At 35.5% G+C, this 20435-nt stretch overlaps 1 long non-coding RNA gene across 1 annotated transcript; it reads left to right on the top strand.

Annotated features, from left to right (window-relative positions):
• Positions 1-273: 273 nt before the first annotated feature.
• LOC129225823 (uncharacterized) lies at positions 274-7168 on the top strand. Its single transcript, XR_008580753.1, has 3 exons — positions 274-391; positions 2705-2818; positions 7070-7168. It is a non-coding gene; the product is annotated as an uncharacterized LOC129225823 (long non-coding RNA).
• The last annotated feature ends 13267 nt before the right edge of the window (positions 7169-20435 follow it).

The raw sequence follows: 20435 nt of genomic DNA, 5'->3' as shown, positions 1-20435 counted from the left end.
TCTAGAGAGAGGGCATTTACTGTCGTATTCACCAACCGATTTGATCCATCGTCGGACACCCGAACCGCCAGTCTTCAACTTTTAAGAAGGATCTGATCACAGGCTCGGTTGTCTGACAGAGATTCGAATTGGCTGTTGAATGCAGTCGTTCAGTGAAGCTGCGAAAACACGCGGAAAGTTAAGTGCAACATGAATTGGATAAATTAATGGATGACTCAGTGATAATGAATTTTATTTCTATTTTCAGGGTCATTCTGGTCGAACCATTCTGTGCTGGACATTCGTGGACAACTCTATTTTAGCGGTTGGAGATTCATCTGGGTACATCACGCTATGGAACCTGCTACCCAGAGATGTTTTTCGTATTCTGAAAGAAGTGAAAGCGCATCAGGTCAGTCCGCGTGTCAAACAACAAAAAGGAATCAACTTCAAATCGTATCTGTTGCATTAAACCATGGCGCCACTAGATGGCGCTAACGCTCAACGGGCCTTGACAATTATTGACTTTTCTGTGTTAAACCGATGCAACTATGATCCGCTCATGCATCCACCAATCAATGTCAGCGTTTCAAAGTTTGTTTATTTTTGACTGGACGTCGCCCATTTTGACCGCAAGAGGCGCTGAACAGAACCCCTGCATCCACCAATCAATGGCAACGTAATGGAAGCAGGGGTTCTCCTGTAGAGCCCTCTTTGTGGCCATGAGTTTCAGCGATTGTCACGGCCTATAAGAATTAAGTGGTGCCATGATTGCTTAATGCCACTTATTATGTGAGTACTAGACGAAATACCATAAGGAATTTCAGCACCATTCTGTACCTTTGAGATAAGTTATCGTAATTAACAATTTTTTTTTTTTTTTCAGAATTTCAATTAAAACTTTTTTAGTTTATACTAGCAAAAATACCCAGCGTTGCCTGGGTCAGTAATAATTATGAGAAACAATCGGTACTTGCCCTTGTTTTCTGTTTTAAGCGAAAGAATTTAAAACAAACCTTTTTGACGCGATTAAAAATCGAGCTTCTTCCTTACTCATTAAACTAAAATAGCAATAAGTATAAAGAACAAAATAGTATTCAATTAGAAACGAAAGCACGACATTTAAGCATATACAAATTTGCAGAATTTCCGAAATATGAAATTAAACTTTAAATGTTTAAAAATATTTATCTGTTAGTACTTTTTTTTTAAAATCTAAAACCTTCTCCGTATGGCTATTGATGTACGAACTGTTTTGAAAAATGTAGCCGCCCGTGATCCCCTTACACTTGCTTTTCTTATTTTGGGAAATTTCAATTTTTGTGAACACTTGGTGCGGTTTAAAATCTTACTAAATTTGCGAGAATCATTTTGGGACACTTTCGATAATACTCCCCCTCCTTACTAATTTTTATTATAGAAATATTGTTGCCAGATGCTGAGATAATTTTGGTCAAAAAAAAAAAAAAATGGTGCTAAACGGTTTCATCCGAAATGTTTCCAAAATAAGTAGTAAAATTTGGCGATTGTTTGAAATCGTGCAAAAAGAAAAATGAATGGAAGTTTTTGTGCGGTTTATGGATTTGCCTAATTTAGTTGCTGAATTATTTTACACAGTATTTTTTTTAAGTATCTTTGATTGGCGATATTTTGTTTATATGGTGAAAGCTGAGAAGCATTATTACGAAGTCTTTGGGCTCAAAAACAGCGACAGTAGAAAAAACTGCCAAATGCATCAGCTACTGAAATCTTTCTGAAAACATTCTGACGATATTTCCGCTGGTTGGTTGGATATAGTGAGCAAGTGTCCAATCAGCATAAATAATAATAATAGACCATTAATTACATAAGTTCCGTTTAAAAGTAAAATGATCAGCCAAATCCATTTATTTTTAGCCAATCTTGTGGAAAAATGTTACTTTAAGATTTGACTTGAGAAAAGCCTCAAAAAGTCAGACGAAACGCAAAAATATTCAACAATACAACAATTCTTGGGAGTTGAGATGACACACTAAATAATGACTTGGGTTGATGAAAGCCTTCGAACAGGGAACAAAAAAGCTCATAACTCGTTTTTTATACAACTTAGAAACTTCGAACAGATGCTATCTTCAGCAGAAAAATTGGCGCTTTCGATGGACATATAATGTTAATATGTGCACGTTTTTTTCCACCCCCATATTGGGGCATTTATGCGAAAATTGGGACTAAAATTGGAATAAAAAGGGAACTATCGATCGGAATTTTTTCGAACTGGTCTATAAACCTTCCCAGTACCAAACTGAACAAACGGTGAAAGTTTCAGCCAAATCTGCCGGGTAGTTTCTGAGATCTTAGGGAACAAATTTACCAAACTCCATTTTTATATATATAGAAATGCAAAATATGTAGAAAAAGTATTAGAATTGTTAAATGTTTTATTTTCGAATATTGGCAGATTTCCCTGTGCTGAGCCCATTTTGAGCATTTCGAAAACATATTCCCTTGTGTGTGTGTGTGTGTGTGTGTAAAGGAACACTTTTTTACAGATACTATAACTCAAAAAGTGGTGAAAAAACGAATGAAATTCGGGGTACGAATTGTCCCCGAAGGGAAGTGATGCTGATTAGTGTATGGCACTAACCTCTTGACGATTTCAAAGACAATGAGAAATCTTATGACCCTTGAGGCACAGTAGACGTACTTCGTAAGTAATAAAATATTTACTGCTCTATTTTTATTTTAGATTGAAGTCCGCTGTTTGTTGCTTCTTCGCGAAGGAACAGTCGTTTCTGGAGGTGGAAATCAGCTGAAAGCTTGGGATGCGGAACAGAATCTACTCCCTCTGACCATATCAAACGTAAGAAATCATTTTCTAAATTCCTGTCTATCATCATCTGTTACCATCAAAAAATTTATCGTCATATTTTATCATTATGAATTCCATCCTCTCTCATCATCAAAAATTTGATCATCGAGTTGTCTCATCATAAATATTGTCATCATCTCTTATCATCATTTGCTCACTCTTCAAATCTTTTCCTCGCCAGTTCCATCTTCATAATTTATCATCTTATCATATATATCATCATAAGCGCTGTAATCTATGTCTTATCATCATAAATTCTGTCATCACATTTAATCATCTCCTATCATCATAAATTCGATCTTTATATCTTTTCATCACAAATTCTAACCTCACAGTTTATCCGTACAAGTTCTTTCATAATATCATGTCATCATAAACTGTGTAATCATATCTGATTATCAAAAATTTGATCATCGATCTTGTCATCATAACTATGGTCATCATCTTCTGTCATCATTAATTTACTCTTCAAGTCTCATTACGAACTCCATCCTCATAATTTATCATCATATCATCATAAACTCTGCAATCATATATCCTATCATTATAAATTCTATCATTATATCTTACCATGAATTTAGTCATCATTTTCGATCATCATTCTTATCATTATTCATAGTTCTACATATTTTTAAGTAAAGAAAATAAGATTTTGCTTGTTAATTATTTTCTGCAACTAAAAATCTATTTTTTAAAATCATCCATTCGCACAGCAAAAATCCATAAAGTTGATTTATTCAAAAAATTTGACTCTCGTACTGAGAGAAGAGTGATAGTAAAAATCACTTCTAGGCACTAAATTTTAGTTTATTAATTGCATCATTATGCTTGGCACCAGAGTTCACTAGTGAAAAAAGTAAGTTGAGATCGAGATCTCGAACTCTGACCAAAATTTTTAAATGAGATCTTTAAAATTGAACTAGGAGTATTTTTACTTTTTTTATCGATCAAATATTTTAGGGAAATATTTATTTAAAACATTTATTTGCACATCATGTAGTACAAAACTTATTTAACGAGCATAATTTCGAAAGAGAATTGTTACAAATTTTGTAAATAGTAATTATTTTCATGATGAATTTGTGGTAATCTGGCTAAATTTGGCGTTTATTCCATTATCTTTCATCTAAAATTGTCTTAGTAACGTAACCTGTAAATAGTTTCATGTAATGAATACACAACCCCTTATATTCGAATGAAGTATATGGCCCCTCCATTTCTGAAAGATAAGATTTGTGAATGGAATAAAAAGAAAATACGAGAAATTGGTAGAATGTAATCGAAACTTCTCAATGGTATATTGTGCAAACTTTTCAAGGATTTATAAATAGCCTCCGCGGCATAAAGAGTTATTCTCGTTTTCGTCGCTACTCTGGAAAGTGTGTATTAGCCTTTGCGTTGTGTTTTTGCGTATTTTCATGTAAAGGCTTGTATGACCGTTGAGTTTGCGGTGTTAATTGATATTTGCCTAACTACTATGGTTAATTTCGCAGTTGTTAACTACATTTTTTGTACATAGTTGTAAATAAATCTCCTCTGTTTTTCTCAAGAACTGTGTCTTCATTAAAGAATTTCTTGAAGTGGCTGGACTCGTAACAGAATGTTCCATTTGTTTGCTAGACTAAACGTACATTAGTTTATAGACGTCGATTAAATTTTTTTAAAGGAAAGTTAGCATTAAAATCTCTTAATTTCTGCTACATAAGCAATATTCTTTCTTTAACTCAAATCATTTACTAAATGCTGTGCACTCTAAATTTTTATTAAAAATGCATCAATGCCTCCTAAAGAAAAATAAAACCATAAAATTTCGATTTTGTCAACGAAAGCATTTTGGTGTAACTCCGATGCAAAATGGATCAAAAAGTACGTTTTGTTTGGTACAGCTAAGCACAGAAGGTAAACACAAAGTTTCAAAAGGTGTTTGATCGTTCAGTGAACCCAAAAAGTCCCAAAGAATAAAGCTATTAGCTTTTATTTCTGTTTATTTGTGGCTAAAATCCCACATTCTACTGCTAAGAAAAATATAAAAATCGAGATAAAAATTTTACGACCTTTCTAACGTAATGTCCGCTAATGAAGAGCTGTAGGAACAGTCCCACAAAGGGATTTTTATTATGTGGGATTTTAGAAAAATTTGTGGGAATCGAGCAATCCCGCACGCAGCGCGAACCCTGCTCGGCACGCATTCTGGAAGAATTTTTCCGAAAGTGATAAACAAAAAGTGTGTATGGATGGAATCTTGGACTTTCCATTAAAGCCAAGAAGGAAATCAGTTGCTGCCGTTCACCTTACTACTGGCTGCGACTGCTTATTAAAGTCCCAACGCTGGTTTAACATTGTCCAAAGCCGAGTTTGCAAGTTATGCTGTACTTCGAAACGTTGGGTACAGTACAGTCGAGTCGATGCCCTGCTTTGAATGCTGAATCACTCTGGGAGAAGTAGTGGACAGAAACTTGATTTATAGACTACGCTATAGACTTATTTTATTCATTTAGAAAGTCGCCCGTCAAGGTATGACGGGTGAAAATTGTTTCTACATTTGAACGAAACCAATACCTGTTTGGTGATGTTTTCATAGTTGAAACTGTAACCATAACTCCAGCCTTTCCCTGCATATTATCATTACCAAAACATAGTATCAAATTATCATGCCGTGGCGCAAGTTTCATTGTTGAAACACGCAGGTTACTCGGTTATCGGCTATTTTTTATATCAGGATGCTCATTGTTTATTTGTTTGCTTTGGTGCTATTTTTTACTCTGTTTCCTTGTTTCTTTTGAGTTTTTTTTTTTTTCTTTTGAAATCTTCCATACCGGCATACTCAAGACCGTATCCAGAGGGGGACCCCCCCCCCTCGAAACCCGAAATGTTTTGTAACTTAAAACAGAAGAAAGGTTTTTTTTTTTTTTTTTTTACTTTCTTGTTCCAGAAAGAAAAATAACATAGTTTTTTAAACTCTTAATTATGTAACTAGTAAACGAGTGAAATTTTGAAGAAATACAGAATAAGCAATTCTAGTTCTCATTAGCTGCAAAGCATACTTGAAATTCAGACACATATTAGGACTTCCTGCTCTCTTTCCCAGTGCAATTCAGGGCCGTCCAAGTTAGTTCGGCAGTGGACCTCTTGTCAGTTAGGTAGACTACCCCCCCCCCCCCAACTCTTATAAAACTTACACTATTTCGGGACTCCCCAAGGGTCGGGCCACTAGTTTCTGATTAAGTTAGCATCTGATTACCAAGATGTGCCTAATTCAGCTCTTTGATACATCCTGCGTAAAAAATGCAAAAGTCACGATCCTCGCGTTTTTGCAGCATATTTTTCAAGATGAAGTTTTGTGAACTAAACTATTTTTCTGTGAATAACTTTTAAAAGGTTTTGATTGCCTATTTTTTTTGTAGTCTCAATTACCCCTATATAAAGCCACAAAATAGAGGACAAATTGTATCAATTTTTCAAAACATTTCCTGGGGGAAAAACCCCCGGACCTCCTGAAATTATGGATACTCTATTTCCCACTTAAAGGGCCACTCTCCTGTTAACTTTCTCACTACAAGGTAAATAAAATATATAATAAGAAATTAAAAAAAAAAAAAAAAAGCGGGAGCATTAAAAAACGAAACTAAGACGTGTGTATGTATGTGTGTGCGTTTGGGAAATGTGCGAAACCGGGCCCCTCCCGAAAAAAATATCTGGATACGGCCTTGGCCATACGCATAGGCGGCTCGTGAGGGGAGGCAAGAGGGGCAGCAACTGCACCCTCACTTCCAAAAGTAAAATGGCCATTCCTCCTCACTTGGATGGATTGATTTATTTTACGAAAGTAAAAAGTAAAAATTTCAAATAAATGAATTTTTCTCATCTTATTTCTTAAAAATGTAAAAATTTTCCCGGTGTCCATCTGTCTTGATTTTTAATGCCATATTTCACATTTTTAGAAGTTACTAAATCAGTAATATTAAAAGCCTTAAATATAATAGCTCAATTTTACACACAAAAATCAGCTTTAGGGGCCACGCCCCATATCCTCCACACTTGTTTTGACCCCTCTCTCTTTTTTGATGCACCAGTCGCCTATAACCATACGAAAAAAAAAGTTGAGCACGCAAATACTCCAGATAAAGACACTCCATTGTATCTTTGAAAGAGTTATTTGCGTGTTTCTCAATGATTTGTGATTTATGTGGCCGAAATTGTTGCATGGAAGAAGCGTAATTATAAATTTTCTTTTTCTTCCAGCTGCCAGAAGGTAACGTACAAGTCTTGTGCAGTCATGGCTCAGCTGATGTTTCTCTTTATGTTGGCACCCCCCATTCCATCCTAGAGGGATCACTTCAGAGCTCTTTTAGGGCGCTAGTGCAAGTAAGTCGGTGAAATTCGAACTGAATAGAGGACTAAGGGGACGTAGGGTAAGCCAACAGTACAGAGAACCCGTGAATAGAAATATCAAAGTGGCAGAAAGGTACAAGATTTGTAAGGAAGTTATAAAGTGGTTAAAGGAAAACATTCGTAGAACAGTCGCAAATCGAATTCAGCACTTAAGTTCTACTGTTAGATAAATAATTTTTAAAAAAGGCATTCAATTGATTTTTGATTCAAATTTCGGATTCAAAGTATGTTTTTCCCCAGCACGAATAGCAATAGGCCCCACTCATTGGGTTTCTTGTTTCTACTAACTGCTTCTATCGCTATAATTTGAATTCAAGACGTCAAAATTCAAATGAATGCCATGGGCTGGATTCTGGATGTTATGTTCTGAGTACTGTTTTCGCGTAAAAAGGATCGTGTGTAAAGTCGAGAAGGTCGTTAAAAAAAAAAATCGATTCCTAGGCATATGGACGCCACCGATCTTAGGAAGGGACATGTTCTCGGAGATCCGTGGACCAAAAGACATAGAATGTGGTGGCCTGGTCGGTAAGGCATTGGACTTATGAAGGGAGGGTCCCGGGTTCAATCCTACCGGGTCGAACATCCACCGTCTTCATTAATGGTGACTGGAGGACGTTGAATATGTGCTCGTGGCCACAAAGTGCTCAAAGTGAAACGATACCTCTGGGGATGCTGGCCCAGGGATTAAGCAGTCTCTGGTCTGGGTCAAAAATTCAAGAGCTGTTTTCAGGGTTTCATACAGCTGGTTAAACCACAAATAGAAATACGAGGGACTCTGGGGGGAAAAGTGACCAGCGGACATGGACGCCTCCACTGAAGAGGAGGGACATGCTCGTGGAAGTCCGTGCACCAAGGAGTTTGCATTAAAAGCATAGGGAAAAAAAAATCAAAGGATATCAACTACGCTCTAGTGAAAACAATAAGCAATCGTGATTGCTCAAAATAAGAAAAAAGCAAGAAAATATGCAACAATAGTAAGAGCGATAAGAAATTAGGCAAGTAACCATGTTGTGACATTGTGAAGTGTAAGCAAATATGAAAAGCAAGACAGCAAATGATATGGACCTGTTGTGTAGGAAATACATGAGCATAATGAGGCAGTGAGAAGCAAAGGGATGCAAGTGGCAAAATTAAAAATTTCCCAAGATAACTAGTACACATGGTAGGTAAACCTCTCCTCTCTCTTGGGGCAGAAGATGGTACTGGTAGCCCTAATAGTGGTTGCTACACAGTATGATTTAGAAAAAAATTTCAATGGAAGCTTACCTAGGAGCTAATCTTTAAACGCGTTTTACTCAAAACTTGAAAATGTTCACATGCATCCCTTTGCTTCTCACTGCCTCATATGTAATAAATATATTCGTATGTGCGTGTGGTGCCTATTGTTTGTCAATTTTCATATGCATTTTTCAACTTTCAGTAAAAGACGGAAGGGAAGTATCTGGTGCTGCGCGACGAGGGTTGCGAAATCAAAGGAAAAATGACCGATCCGGGAATTTTAGAACCTTCGGCTCCAACTCGTTTATCCCCAAAATCAGTCTGACTCCGCGAGTATTGGCAGAGTTGCGGACTTTCCGGGAAAACGACAGACTCAGACTCTTGGAATTTTAAACCTTCAACTCTCGATTCCGACTCCGCGGCCATGCGCATAACATCGTAAATGGTTTTTGAAAAATAGATTAAGGCTATAGATCAACCTCATTAAAGAATTTCCACCACTGACGTGAATTCTTTGAAGAAAAATTGAATACAAAAATAGTACAGAGTTTTTTTCTGATGCTATTAAAACCATAGTTGCTTCTACTATCACGTAGAAATCTTTATTTATGGACTAACTTTCATGTAAAAGCTATAAAATAATCATATATATATATATATATATATATATATACTAGCAAAAATACCCGGCGTTGCCTGGGTCAGTAATAATTATTAGAAAAAATCGTTACTTGCTTTTGTTTTCTGTTTTAAGTGAAAGAATTTAAAACACCTTTTTGACGTGATTAAAAATCGAGTTTCTTCCTTACCCATAAAACTAAAATAGCAATAAGTATAAAGAACAAAGTAGTATTGATTTAGAAACGAAAGCACTATATTTAAGCATATACAAATTTAAAAAACATGAAATTAATCTTCTCATGTTTAAAAAGATTAATCTGTTGATACTTTTTTTTTTAACATGGAGTCTGAAACCTTCTCTGTATGGCTAATGAAGTACGAAACGATTAAAAAAAAGTAGCTGCGCTCGTAATCCCCTTATACTTGCTTTAGTTATTTCGGGAAATTTAATCATTGTGGCTCTTGGTGTGATTTTATCGAATTTGCGAAAGTCGTTTCGGAGTACCTTCGATGATACTCCCCCATTCTTTCCTTACTTTGTAAAACGATATGATATTAATTTTCGTTGTAGAGATATCGTCGCCAGATGCTGAGATATTTTTGGTCACCATAAAATGGCGCTAAAGAGTTTCATCCGAAATGTTACCTAAATAAGTAATAAAATTTGGTGATTGTTTGAAATTGTGCAAAAAGGAAAATTAATGGAAGTTTTTGTGCTGTTTATGGATTTGCCTAATTTAGTTGCTGGATTATTTAACACAGTAAAAAAAGTCTTTTGAAAATTCTTTGATTGGCGATATTTTGTTTACATGGTGAAAGCTGAGAAACATTATGACGTAGTCTTCGGCTTCAAAAACAGCAACGTTGAAAAAACTGCCAAATGCATCAGCTACGGAAATCTGTCTGCAAAAATTTTGGCGATCTGCTGGTTGTTTGGATAATGAGTAAGTGTTCAATTAGCATAAATAATAATAAAAACCATTAATTACATTAAAGTTCCGTTTAAATGGAAAATCATCAGCCAAATCATGTATTATTTGCCAATCTTGTGCAAAAAGTCTTACTTCAAGATTTGACTTGAGAAAAACCTTGAACAATCACGAAAAGCAAAGAAGTCAACAATACAACAATTGTCGCTATCGACAGGGAGTTGAGATGATACACTAAATACTGTATTGAGGTGAGGAAAGCCTTCGAACATGGATCTAAAAAGCTCATAACTCGTTTTTTATTCTACATAGAAATTTCGAACAGGTGCCATCTTCAGCAGAAAAATCAGAGCTTTCGATGGACATATAATATAAATATGTGCAAGTATTTTTTCATCCCAATATTAGAGAATTTATACAAAAATTGTGTTTTATTGCCCCCCTAAGGGGGTTTTGCCCCCCATAACGGGACGAAAACTACCCTATGTGTTATTCTGATGCATAAGCTATATTATTGTAAAGTTTCATCAAAATTCGTTCAGTAGTTTTTGCGTGAAAGAGTAACAAACATCCATCCATACATCCATACATCCATACAGACAAACTTTCGCATATATAATATTAGTAAGATATATATATATATATATATATATATATATATATATATATATATATATATATATATATGAGGATTTTATAGCTTTTAGAAAAATCACAGATCGAGTAACGCTCTGACGTCACCAACAATAAAACTAGCGCTAATACGCGTGGGATGCGGGAGGGAATATTGGCCGTAGGTCCAAAACCAAAACGTTCACGAACAGAAGATTCCACGTCTGAAAGATTAGGCGGACATAATTTCACTGTTGGAGCGCTTAAAATTCGATTATTTCATTTTAAAAGATATAATTATGATGGGAACGGTCTTGTTCGCGAGCAGATTCGAACCTCAGTCTGACAAACGAACCGTCGATCGAAACCTTTTCAATAGATGAAAAGACTTTATTCGGCGGTTTGGTTAGCTGACAGAGGCTCGAATCTTAGAGCAAGAATTAGAAAATGGAGGGAACAAGTCCAATCATTGGCTTAGCAAAAGCTGAGGCAACGACCCCAAGTCACGTAACAACGACAAATGGTTGACACGTTTTGCGAGAGATTAGCGAAAGAAACCTCATTTCTTCCAATGCTTCGCTTTTAAATTAACACGTGACTTGGGATCTACTTCACGAATGAAAGTCTTCACTCCCTCCATTTTATCTCCTTCCAATGGCTCGAATCGGTTAGTGAACAAGGTTGCAATTTTTAAATGTTGAAAACAGTTCAATTGATCTTTGCTTTTCTTTAGGGAGCAGAAAAGGAATGCTTAGACTTGGCGATCGATCCTCAAGGTGACGGTTTCGTCAGTGTAGATAGAGATAATAATATCTGCAGATTCACGACTCGCTATTTGCTTTGGAAAGTACAGACACAGGTAATGAATTCTTCGTATTGTTACGCATTTCATGCTTGTTGGAAAGTTATAATTTCTTCCATTGGTAGAAAAAACATTTGATTTAATGAAGTCGCAAAAGACACTTTTCCCAAAAAAAAAAAAAGAAAAAAAAAGTGCAAAGGTTAAAAAACAAACAATGATGATTAATAAATGACGAGAGGAGCTCTGTCCTCTTGGAGCTTTGCTAACCAATTCCCGTGCTCGCGAGGCAGCAGCCTTCGGCGTCTGATTGGCATTTTCCGACGATATTAAGGATGTTTCGAATATCGCCAAATTTGGCAACAAACCTGATGACCAGGGCCTGAATAGCACACAGATCAACTAGGTCTGATCCTGTAACCCCATTTTCCTATAAAGGGTCCTAAATTGCTTAAAGAATTATGCATAGCATTTCAACTACAAAAAAAAATACACGTTTTTTTTTTTTTTTTTTCCAATTATAATGATAAAATAAAGACATGTTAATAAGGAATAAGCTTTCTTGAAGGAGAATTTTTATTTTATTTGCCAGTAACGAATTTATTATGTCACAGTAATGAGGGACCCGGAGATTCTTAAATGCACGTGATGAATGGTTTATTTTACTTATTTCTTTGGCAGGCAAAGAGGCCTCCAAAATTGCAGTCCAATAGGGCCCAAGCCTCTAAGTCAACCACTGCATTTCGCTGTAGAGTCTTTACGGGGCCTAAAGATTATTGTGGGCCAAAGGACTCATTTTTAGTTAATCTTTCCCTGCTGATAACCATGTAAGGACAACTGGGCAATATCATGCCAAATTTGATGCCATCCCAGATGTCAGCTCAGCCCAGAAAAACCCTGGATGACGTACGGGGACAGACTTTAGTCGTCCATATTTATTCTGATACTAAGCCCCATAGCAACAGAACTGAGCGAAATGGCTTTCTCTGAATATTCTGACTTCGATGATAAACAAAGTGAAGCACCGTTTATACGTTTTTCCTTTATACGTTTTTATCAGCTAGAAGTTTTTTAAATAGATCCCTGAAGAGTGTAATACATATTAACGTATAGTACCTATTAATTTTATTTATTTTTTTCAATAAAAGCTTTTTTTCATATAGTACCTTTAAAAACGTATAAACGCTGCTTCACTGTATTTTGATCCTGGTCAGGCAAGCAAAGAGACACAGATACAGATTTTATACAGACAAAATCAATAGCTGATGACTGCTATTTTGTTTAGAAAGCTCAAATTTTATCCTGCATTGTAAATGGAGATCTTTGTAATATCGAAACATGTGTAGTAATTTTAACAAGTTTGGTGCTTTAATAATCTAGATTTTGCAAGTTGTAAGAAGTAATCTCTTTTACAGTGAACAGTCAAACGATTAAGAGGAATAAAATTCAAATAAAAAAGTAGTTATCACTATACAACTTAACTGTGACATGAAAAACACAAAAAAAGAAACAAACGGACATTTGATAGACGCAATAATATTAAACAAGTCATTTAATTTCATTCGATAGAACAATTTAACAGCAGCCCTAAACCAAATAAATTTAATTAAAATACTGTTAAAAAAAATAAAGATGATTTTAGTTGACTTAGCAAGCCCTAGTTTTTAGATACAGTCCAAATTATTACAAAATTTAAAAACACACAGAAATAAAAAGCACAAAAATCAGTATTCAACTCAGCAAGAATTTAACGAACCCAACATGTCAACACGACAGGAAAAAACTAAAAAATTAAAATCCAATTTTTAAACTGATAACCATTATTACTTCTCGAATAAGATACAATTAAAATGAAATTACAAACACATAAAACTATTAAGAAACCTACTGCGTATTCAGATGGCAGAAGGCTTCATCACAATAGCCCAGCATTAGAAGAAAATATAGCTTATTCTAATTATATTAAGATAGTAGTTTGCGAAGGTTTGAAAGGATTTAATGCTTAATGGAAAAATCGAATATTATTCAAAATGTGTGTTTTAGATGGAATGTTGCTGTGTTGGATTTCATCCTGAAGGTCAAGCAATTACGGTTGGTGGAACAAACGGCAAACTCTTGGTGTTAAATTCTGAAGGTGGTTTAACTGTAGCGAATATTGCAGTAGCTGACGAAGCGCTCAAGGCAATAGCTTACGATTCAGGTAAGTTAGTGTGAAATGCTGCACTTAACAATTATTGCACCTAACTCATTAATCGTTATAGTTTCAGTAATGTTTTTGGTTTATTCCGTCGACAATGACTTTGAAGATGGATCCTTTTTCGTCAAAAAATACTTTTATCAATAGGCAAAGCTGTAACGATAAAACATAGTCTGGCTCTGAAAAGTCGACGGGCTGAGGCTTAAACGATTCCATTTGTTAAAACAGGGACAAGGAAAGTCGATTTGCTTACCGATGACGATTATTGGCGTTGTGCCAGTCTAAGACTTTATCCTGTTTCAAATAAAACATAAATAAGCTCATCCAAAGTCCAGCGTCTTACATTTCTCTTGACTTTTACGAAGGAGACATGGAGAAAACACTCTTATTTTATATATGGTACCCACACGGCTTTGCCCGTAGTAGAAAATTAAAAGGTCATTTGGTTCGCCTGTTTATTTACAAATAATGGATGATGAATTCCTCGCCAATTTGCTATGCTTGCCCATGTTATGGTTCCACGTTATGATAATTTGGTAATTTGATCACCCACGTTATAATAATTTGCTTGGTGAAAAGTTCTAAAAATTGGAATAGAAAAAGAACAAAATCGAATTTTCAAAAAATCGCTTTGAGGGGCACACCCCCATGCTATAAACTAATTATGTGCCAAATTTCATGAAAATCAGCCGAACAGTCTAGGCGCTACGCGCGTCACGGAGGTCCTGACAGACAGAAATCCAGACAGACAGAGATCCAGATAGAGAGACTTTGAGCTTTATTATTAGTACAGATTTCGTAGAAGAGCAAATTATTATTTTCACTTTGTTTTTGGTCTCTTATTACTCTTCCCACTTCCGAAGCGCGAACATCCTCGTATCCCCTATGTATGTCCCTCGAGCTTTCCCCTACTAAGTTTTTCAATTATTTGTGAAAGATTTTTCATCTTTCATGACTACATCATTTTGGAAAACTAGAAAGTCGCATGTCAAGGTATGACGGGTGAAAATTGCTTCTACTCTTCTACATTTGAACGAAGCCGTTGCCTGTTAGGTGATATTTTGGTGTTTTGGGTATAGTTGAAATTTTAACCATAGAGTAAAGAAATTTATATAGAGAGGCCCTATCTATATAAAAAATGAGATGAAATTGAAGCCGGAATTATGGGATACAGCGGTGCAATGATGAGCGGGATTATGATAACATGACCGCTTCACGAGAACAGTTTTCACCAATTTCGCAATAGGGATAGAATAAAGTAACTGGCGAATTGGTTTGCATTTTAATTTATGTTTTAATGTAATTTCAAAAACGTGCTTCATAAACTTGCAACAATATTTGAAATTAAATTAACAACCAATTGTGATTCAGTAATGGAATGTTTTGACTCGAAATGTTTCTTAAGATATTTAGCAAGAAGCTGAGGATCTTGGGGTACAGCGGTGCAACTTTCGGCTTCAATTTCTTAGTATAGCTGGGCCTCTCTATGTAATTTCTTTACTCTATGAATTTTAACTCTTAACTCCAGTGGATGAAACCTAAACTCCAGTAGATAACGTTCATAGTTGACCGCTTTTTCGTCTCTTCATTTCCCTGAAATGACACAGTAAAACTGTTAAGTGACAGGATCGAGTTCAGCCTTGTCACAATGAAGCCTTTCCCTGCATGTTAAGCATTACCAAAACACATTATCAAATTATCATGCCGTGGCGCGAGTTTTATTGTTGAAACACGCGCGTTACTCGATCATCGGCTATTATATATATGAGGATGCTTATTATAATAAACTTCATATTCGCGGGAACATTTTCGTTTAACTTCCTTGCAAACGGTTATAATTACCTTTTATGTTTGACAGATGGAAGTACAATTGCTATTGGATGTGACGATGGCAATATTTACATATGTGGCTCCCGCAATCAAGGCTATCTTTACAAAATGCATAGTATTCTCAAAGTAAGTATGCATCGAGAATTTTGAAACTGATACATTTACAATTCCACCTATTTCAATTTTTTATCACTCAAAATTACAGTACATCCTCATGTATCCGAACTAACTGGGACAAAAAGCAATCCGGATAGCATTGAGAAAAGCTATACATATTCTTAAGCAGACTTATCTTTTATTAGAGCACTTATCTTTTATTAGAGCGCACGGCTTTGCCCGTAATAGAAAAATTAAAAGGTCTTTTGGTTCACCTGTATATTTACAAATAATGTATGGTGAATTTTCTCGCCAATTGGCTTGTACCCATGTTACGGTTCCACGTAATGATAATTTCGTATCTCGTCCATTGGCTTGTGCCCATGTTACGGTTCCACGTTATGATAATTTCGTAATTTAATCGTCCATCTTATGATAGTTTTGTTCTTAAAATTGGAATAGAAAAAGAACCACAACGAATTTTCGAAAAATCGCTTCGAGGTGCACACCCCCATGCTATAAACTAACTTTGTGCCAAATTTCATGAAAATCGGCCGAACGGTCTAGGCGCTATGCGCGTCACAGAGATCCTGACATCCTACAGACATCCAGACATCCTCCGGACAGAGAGACTTTCAGCTTTATTATTAGCAAACATAAAGATAAGCAGACTTATCTCTTATTAGAGCAAGAACAATGCTTTGTAACAAAACGACAAAGTACCCTTTCTGGTAAACACTTTATCATTTATACAAGGGTCGATCCAAAAGTAAGGTTTCCATCAATTTTACAAATATACAGCACTGTCTCTCCTCATTGAAATTTACATTGTTGGAAAGAAAAAATGTTTCTCTATTTTTATTCATAATCGCCATCTTTTTCTGTGTACCATTGTCGACGGTGCCCTAACTTCTGTATCGAGTGTCACAGAATTCTACTGCCAGAGTGGGACATGGACATGACAATCAACAAACCACTCCGTTCTTGATTGCAGTCCGGAGCTCGGGCCTAGTGATTACCACTTGTTTCCTAAGTTTGAGGTACACTTTGATGGCCAACGTTTCCGGAGCGGTGACGAAGTCGAAAAAAGGGGTAAAACGCTTGCTCAACGGGTTGGGGTGGAATTCTGTGACCTTTGATACAGAAGTTAGGGCACCGTCAACAATAATGCGCAGAAAAAGTTGTCGACTGTGTATAAAAATAAAGAAACCTTTTTTCTTTCCAAAGGTGTAAATTTCAGTGAGAATAGACAGTGCTGTATATTTTTAAAATTGATGTGAACCTTACTTTTGGATCGACCCTCGTAGTTCAGCTGCAGTGGTGTCTGACTGACGTTCCAAAATACACCATGTTATTACACAACTATAATTTATTGCACTACCTATGCAGGAGCTCTACATTTAATCAAAATAAAAAGCGAATATTTATTTAGTGTGTTTATTGTTCGTTCTAGCTATCACAATTTTAAATTATCATTTGAGTATATATATATATATATATATATATAAACACTACAAATTTGATCCAGATAAACAGGTGATCCGAATAAACGAGGTTTTACTATATTTATAAGCAAAAGTGTTGGAGAAATTTACGAACTGAGAGATAAAAGTAAAGAGTAAAGACGTGTAGTAAGTCAAAACTAGAGCTTTCTTAATGTAACTCAAAATTAATATCTATGCAAGACTAGTTCCGATAATTGGAGACAAAATTTCAAAGTTTTTACTTCATATCCTTCCCTATCTCTCAGATGAAGTAACAAATAAAATGTATTGCTTGGCATCCAAGATTATACTCAATGAGAGAAACTGCACGCAAAAATTTTACTTTATAGCCCCAGTCCTTAGCAAGAGTCCTTCTACGAGGGACCATAGGCCATTGAAATTTTTTGGGAGTGTTGATTTTTGCAGGGGTGGGTGCCCACCTAGAAGGGATCATGGAGCAGAGTGCGCCATTAAAATTTGTTTTTTTTTTGGGGGGGGGGGGTTGAGGGGTATTTTTCTTTTTTGAAGGGCTCTTGCTTTTGGGGGGTTTACGATGTTTAGGGGGGTGCGCCTTTGCTCTTTGGGGGCACCCCTTTGAGAGGTTTTGATCTCATTATTGGGGGATCTCGTTCTGGAGAGGTCTCCTGTAGGACATCACATATGTCCCTTAGAGGAGGGATAAGTAAATGGAGGGAGCAGGTCCAATCATTAGCTTAGCAAAGGCTGAGGCAAAAATCCCAAGTCACGTGACTCAACAAAGAGAATTGTTGATACGGCGTGAAACTAGAGAAAGACACCTGATTTCTTCCAATACTTTGCTTTGAAATCTGTCATGTGACTCGAGATCTTTGCTTCACTCCCTCCATTTTATCTTTTCTTAATGATATGTCCCAACTTCGGAAAAAGAACCGCCCTTTTATCACCTTTAAGTCAGATGATCCCTTTCTTAAGATTGGTTAAGCAAATATATTTTGTTTAACTGGACGTTGTATTTGTTTTATTAATGCGTATCTCCATTCTAAGTAAGGAATGAGCAAAGGAAATTCAGCATTTTTCTGCACAACTGTTGATTTTTTAACGCAAAGCACACAAGAGTTGCATGAATTGGGACGGAATGGGACTATTCGGCGCGACCCATTTCAATACGACTTGTTAAAAAATCGAAATTGTCTGCATACAAATATGCCAAACATTGCTTCAAAATTCAAGATATCTTTTGTTTTTTAAGTTTTGTAAAAAGTTTTATGAAGTAATAATTTTAAAGATGTATTTTGTTTTCCTTTTTTATTATTAGTTGATAAAATATAAGTTTAAAAACATCGTCATATTTTTTTGAAGTAGATATGTTAGGAAACAGCATTGACATTTTTCTATGAAATTTAAATATAAAACTCATTAAATTTAAATTGAATTTTTTTCGTTGCTGATCATTAATTTGTGCACTTGTTTAAATATCTTTTCTGTAAAAAATTAAAGACTGTCAACTAATAATAAGATGAATTTTTTATATTTGACATTGGAGAAAGTTAACGTGTTGAGAAAATGACCCATAACCCTGCTCTCTATAAAGTTTTAAGTTGTGTAGCGTGCTTTGAAGACAGGATTGACAAAAAAAAAAAAAAAAAAAACTTATAAGACTACAAGATACAAATAATATTTATTGTGTAAAGATTATTATTATATATTGCTTTTAGGTTTCATAAAGACTAATATAATGAATAAAAAATATTTTAAACTTTTTTAAATATTTTGTGTCTTTTTAGTTCCTGTAACTGTTTTACAGCACTAAACTTTCGAGTAACTATTTGGTAACAAAAAAAAAGCAATAATAATAATAATAATAAGACTTTTTGAAAAAAAGTAATTTGCAATAAATTTATAAATCGATTACAGAAAAATACTAGTGTTCATATAGAACTAACTTTCAAAAATAAATGATTTTTTAGTCAATAAAAAAAATCAAACATAGCCTTAAGTTTACCTTGATGTCCATACATGTGTTTGCAATAGTTAAGTCGAGCTTTTCGGTTACTTTGAAAAGTGTTTTCATGTGAAGAAACTTTATGAAATTATTTCCAATAGCTGCTCCAACAAAGAAGTAATCACCACAAAAACACAAAACGGCTCAGCATTAATTATTTGCTATTTTTTTTTTCAAGATACTTTCCTTTATGTTATCGCAGTAAAACATACGTGGATCACATATGCCCCCTCCTTCCCCCGCACTGTAATTTTTAAAATAAATTTTAACTAGCCTCTAGAGCGCCAAATTCACATACTTCTTCCAGAAATCTTTTTTCTTCTTCGAACTAAAATTTCTAAAATTCACAAAGTTCAGGATGCAAAAATCTAGCGCCGAAACGGTCAGCGCCGAAACGGCCAGCGCCGAAACAGCCGCGCCGAATCGTAACAATCCCGAATTGAGAAACCTAACTTAGTACCTAGCAATCTTCCAATATAAAGTAAAATTTACTACCAATTCGGAGTACTAAATCTATTGACAGTTTCGATTTGGATTTGTCTCATAGCAACGATTTTAGTGAGAAAAAGTTGACAACATAGGTACATTAAACTATCCTATTACGATTGAAATTAACCACAGTGAGAAACAAGACAATTATAAGTCAAAATGACCTCAGAGGTAGTTGCTATATTCGTCATCATCTGGATTCTAGAAAAGCTAGAAAGTTAAATACGCACTAATATTTTATGAAACATACAAATGTGACTACAAAACAAAACCTTACACTGGAAATCAGCACCTATTCCTTGAACTTATTTATTCCTTATTATTTAGAACGAATGGCCTATCCTTCAAATTGATTGGTCAGAGGATGGCGAATGCTTACAAAGCAATTACATGAAAGAAGGATTTTGCGAAGCTGCTCTTTGTGAGTATTATTCATCCTTCATAATCTTCTTAGCTTTTAAGTACATAATATCGTCACCTCAGAGCAACAGTAAGATATCTTAGTGCTAATTTTGGGATTAGATACAGGGTGTCCAGCAAAGGACTCCCTGGTTTCAAAATTACATATCTCGAAAACAAGGGACGATATTGGAATAAAATAAACGGAATGTTTATCGTGAAACCCATAAAAATCATATACAGGAACTTGGAAATTAGTTTAAAAAATTGCCAACAGGTGGCGCTGCACGCTGTTATTGCAATATAAGTCTCCATAAATAGTGCTGCGAAGAGGTTGGATGATAATTTGTCGCCTATATGTAAGCATATCTGAGAGACTAAACTACTGCTGAAACAACTAACCTCTTCGCAGCACTATTTATGGAGACTTCTATTGCAGGGCCGTGGTAGCCCGATCGGTAGAGTGTCGGATTCGGGGCCGGAGGGTCCTGAGTTCGAACCTCGATGGTCGAAGATCCACCGTCGTCATTAAAGGGGATTGGGCGATGTTAAATATGCTCG

The sequence above is a fragment of the Uloborus diversus genome, chromosome 7 (genome assembly GCF_026930045.1).
Source record: "Uloborus diversus isolate 005 chromosome 7, Udiv.v.3.1, whole genome shotgun sequence".
Classification (NCBI taxonomy): Eukaryota; Metazoa; Arthropoda; class Arachnida; order Araneae; family Uloboridae; genus Uloborus; species Uloborus diversus.
This window is presented reverse-complemented; position numbering and strand designations above follow the sequence as displayed.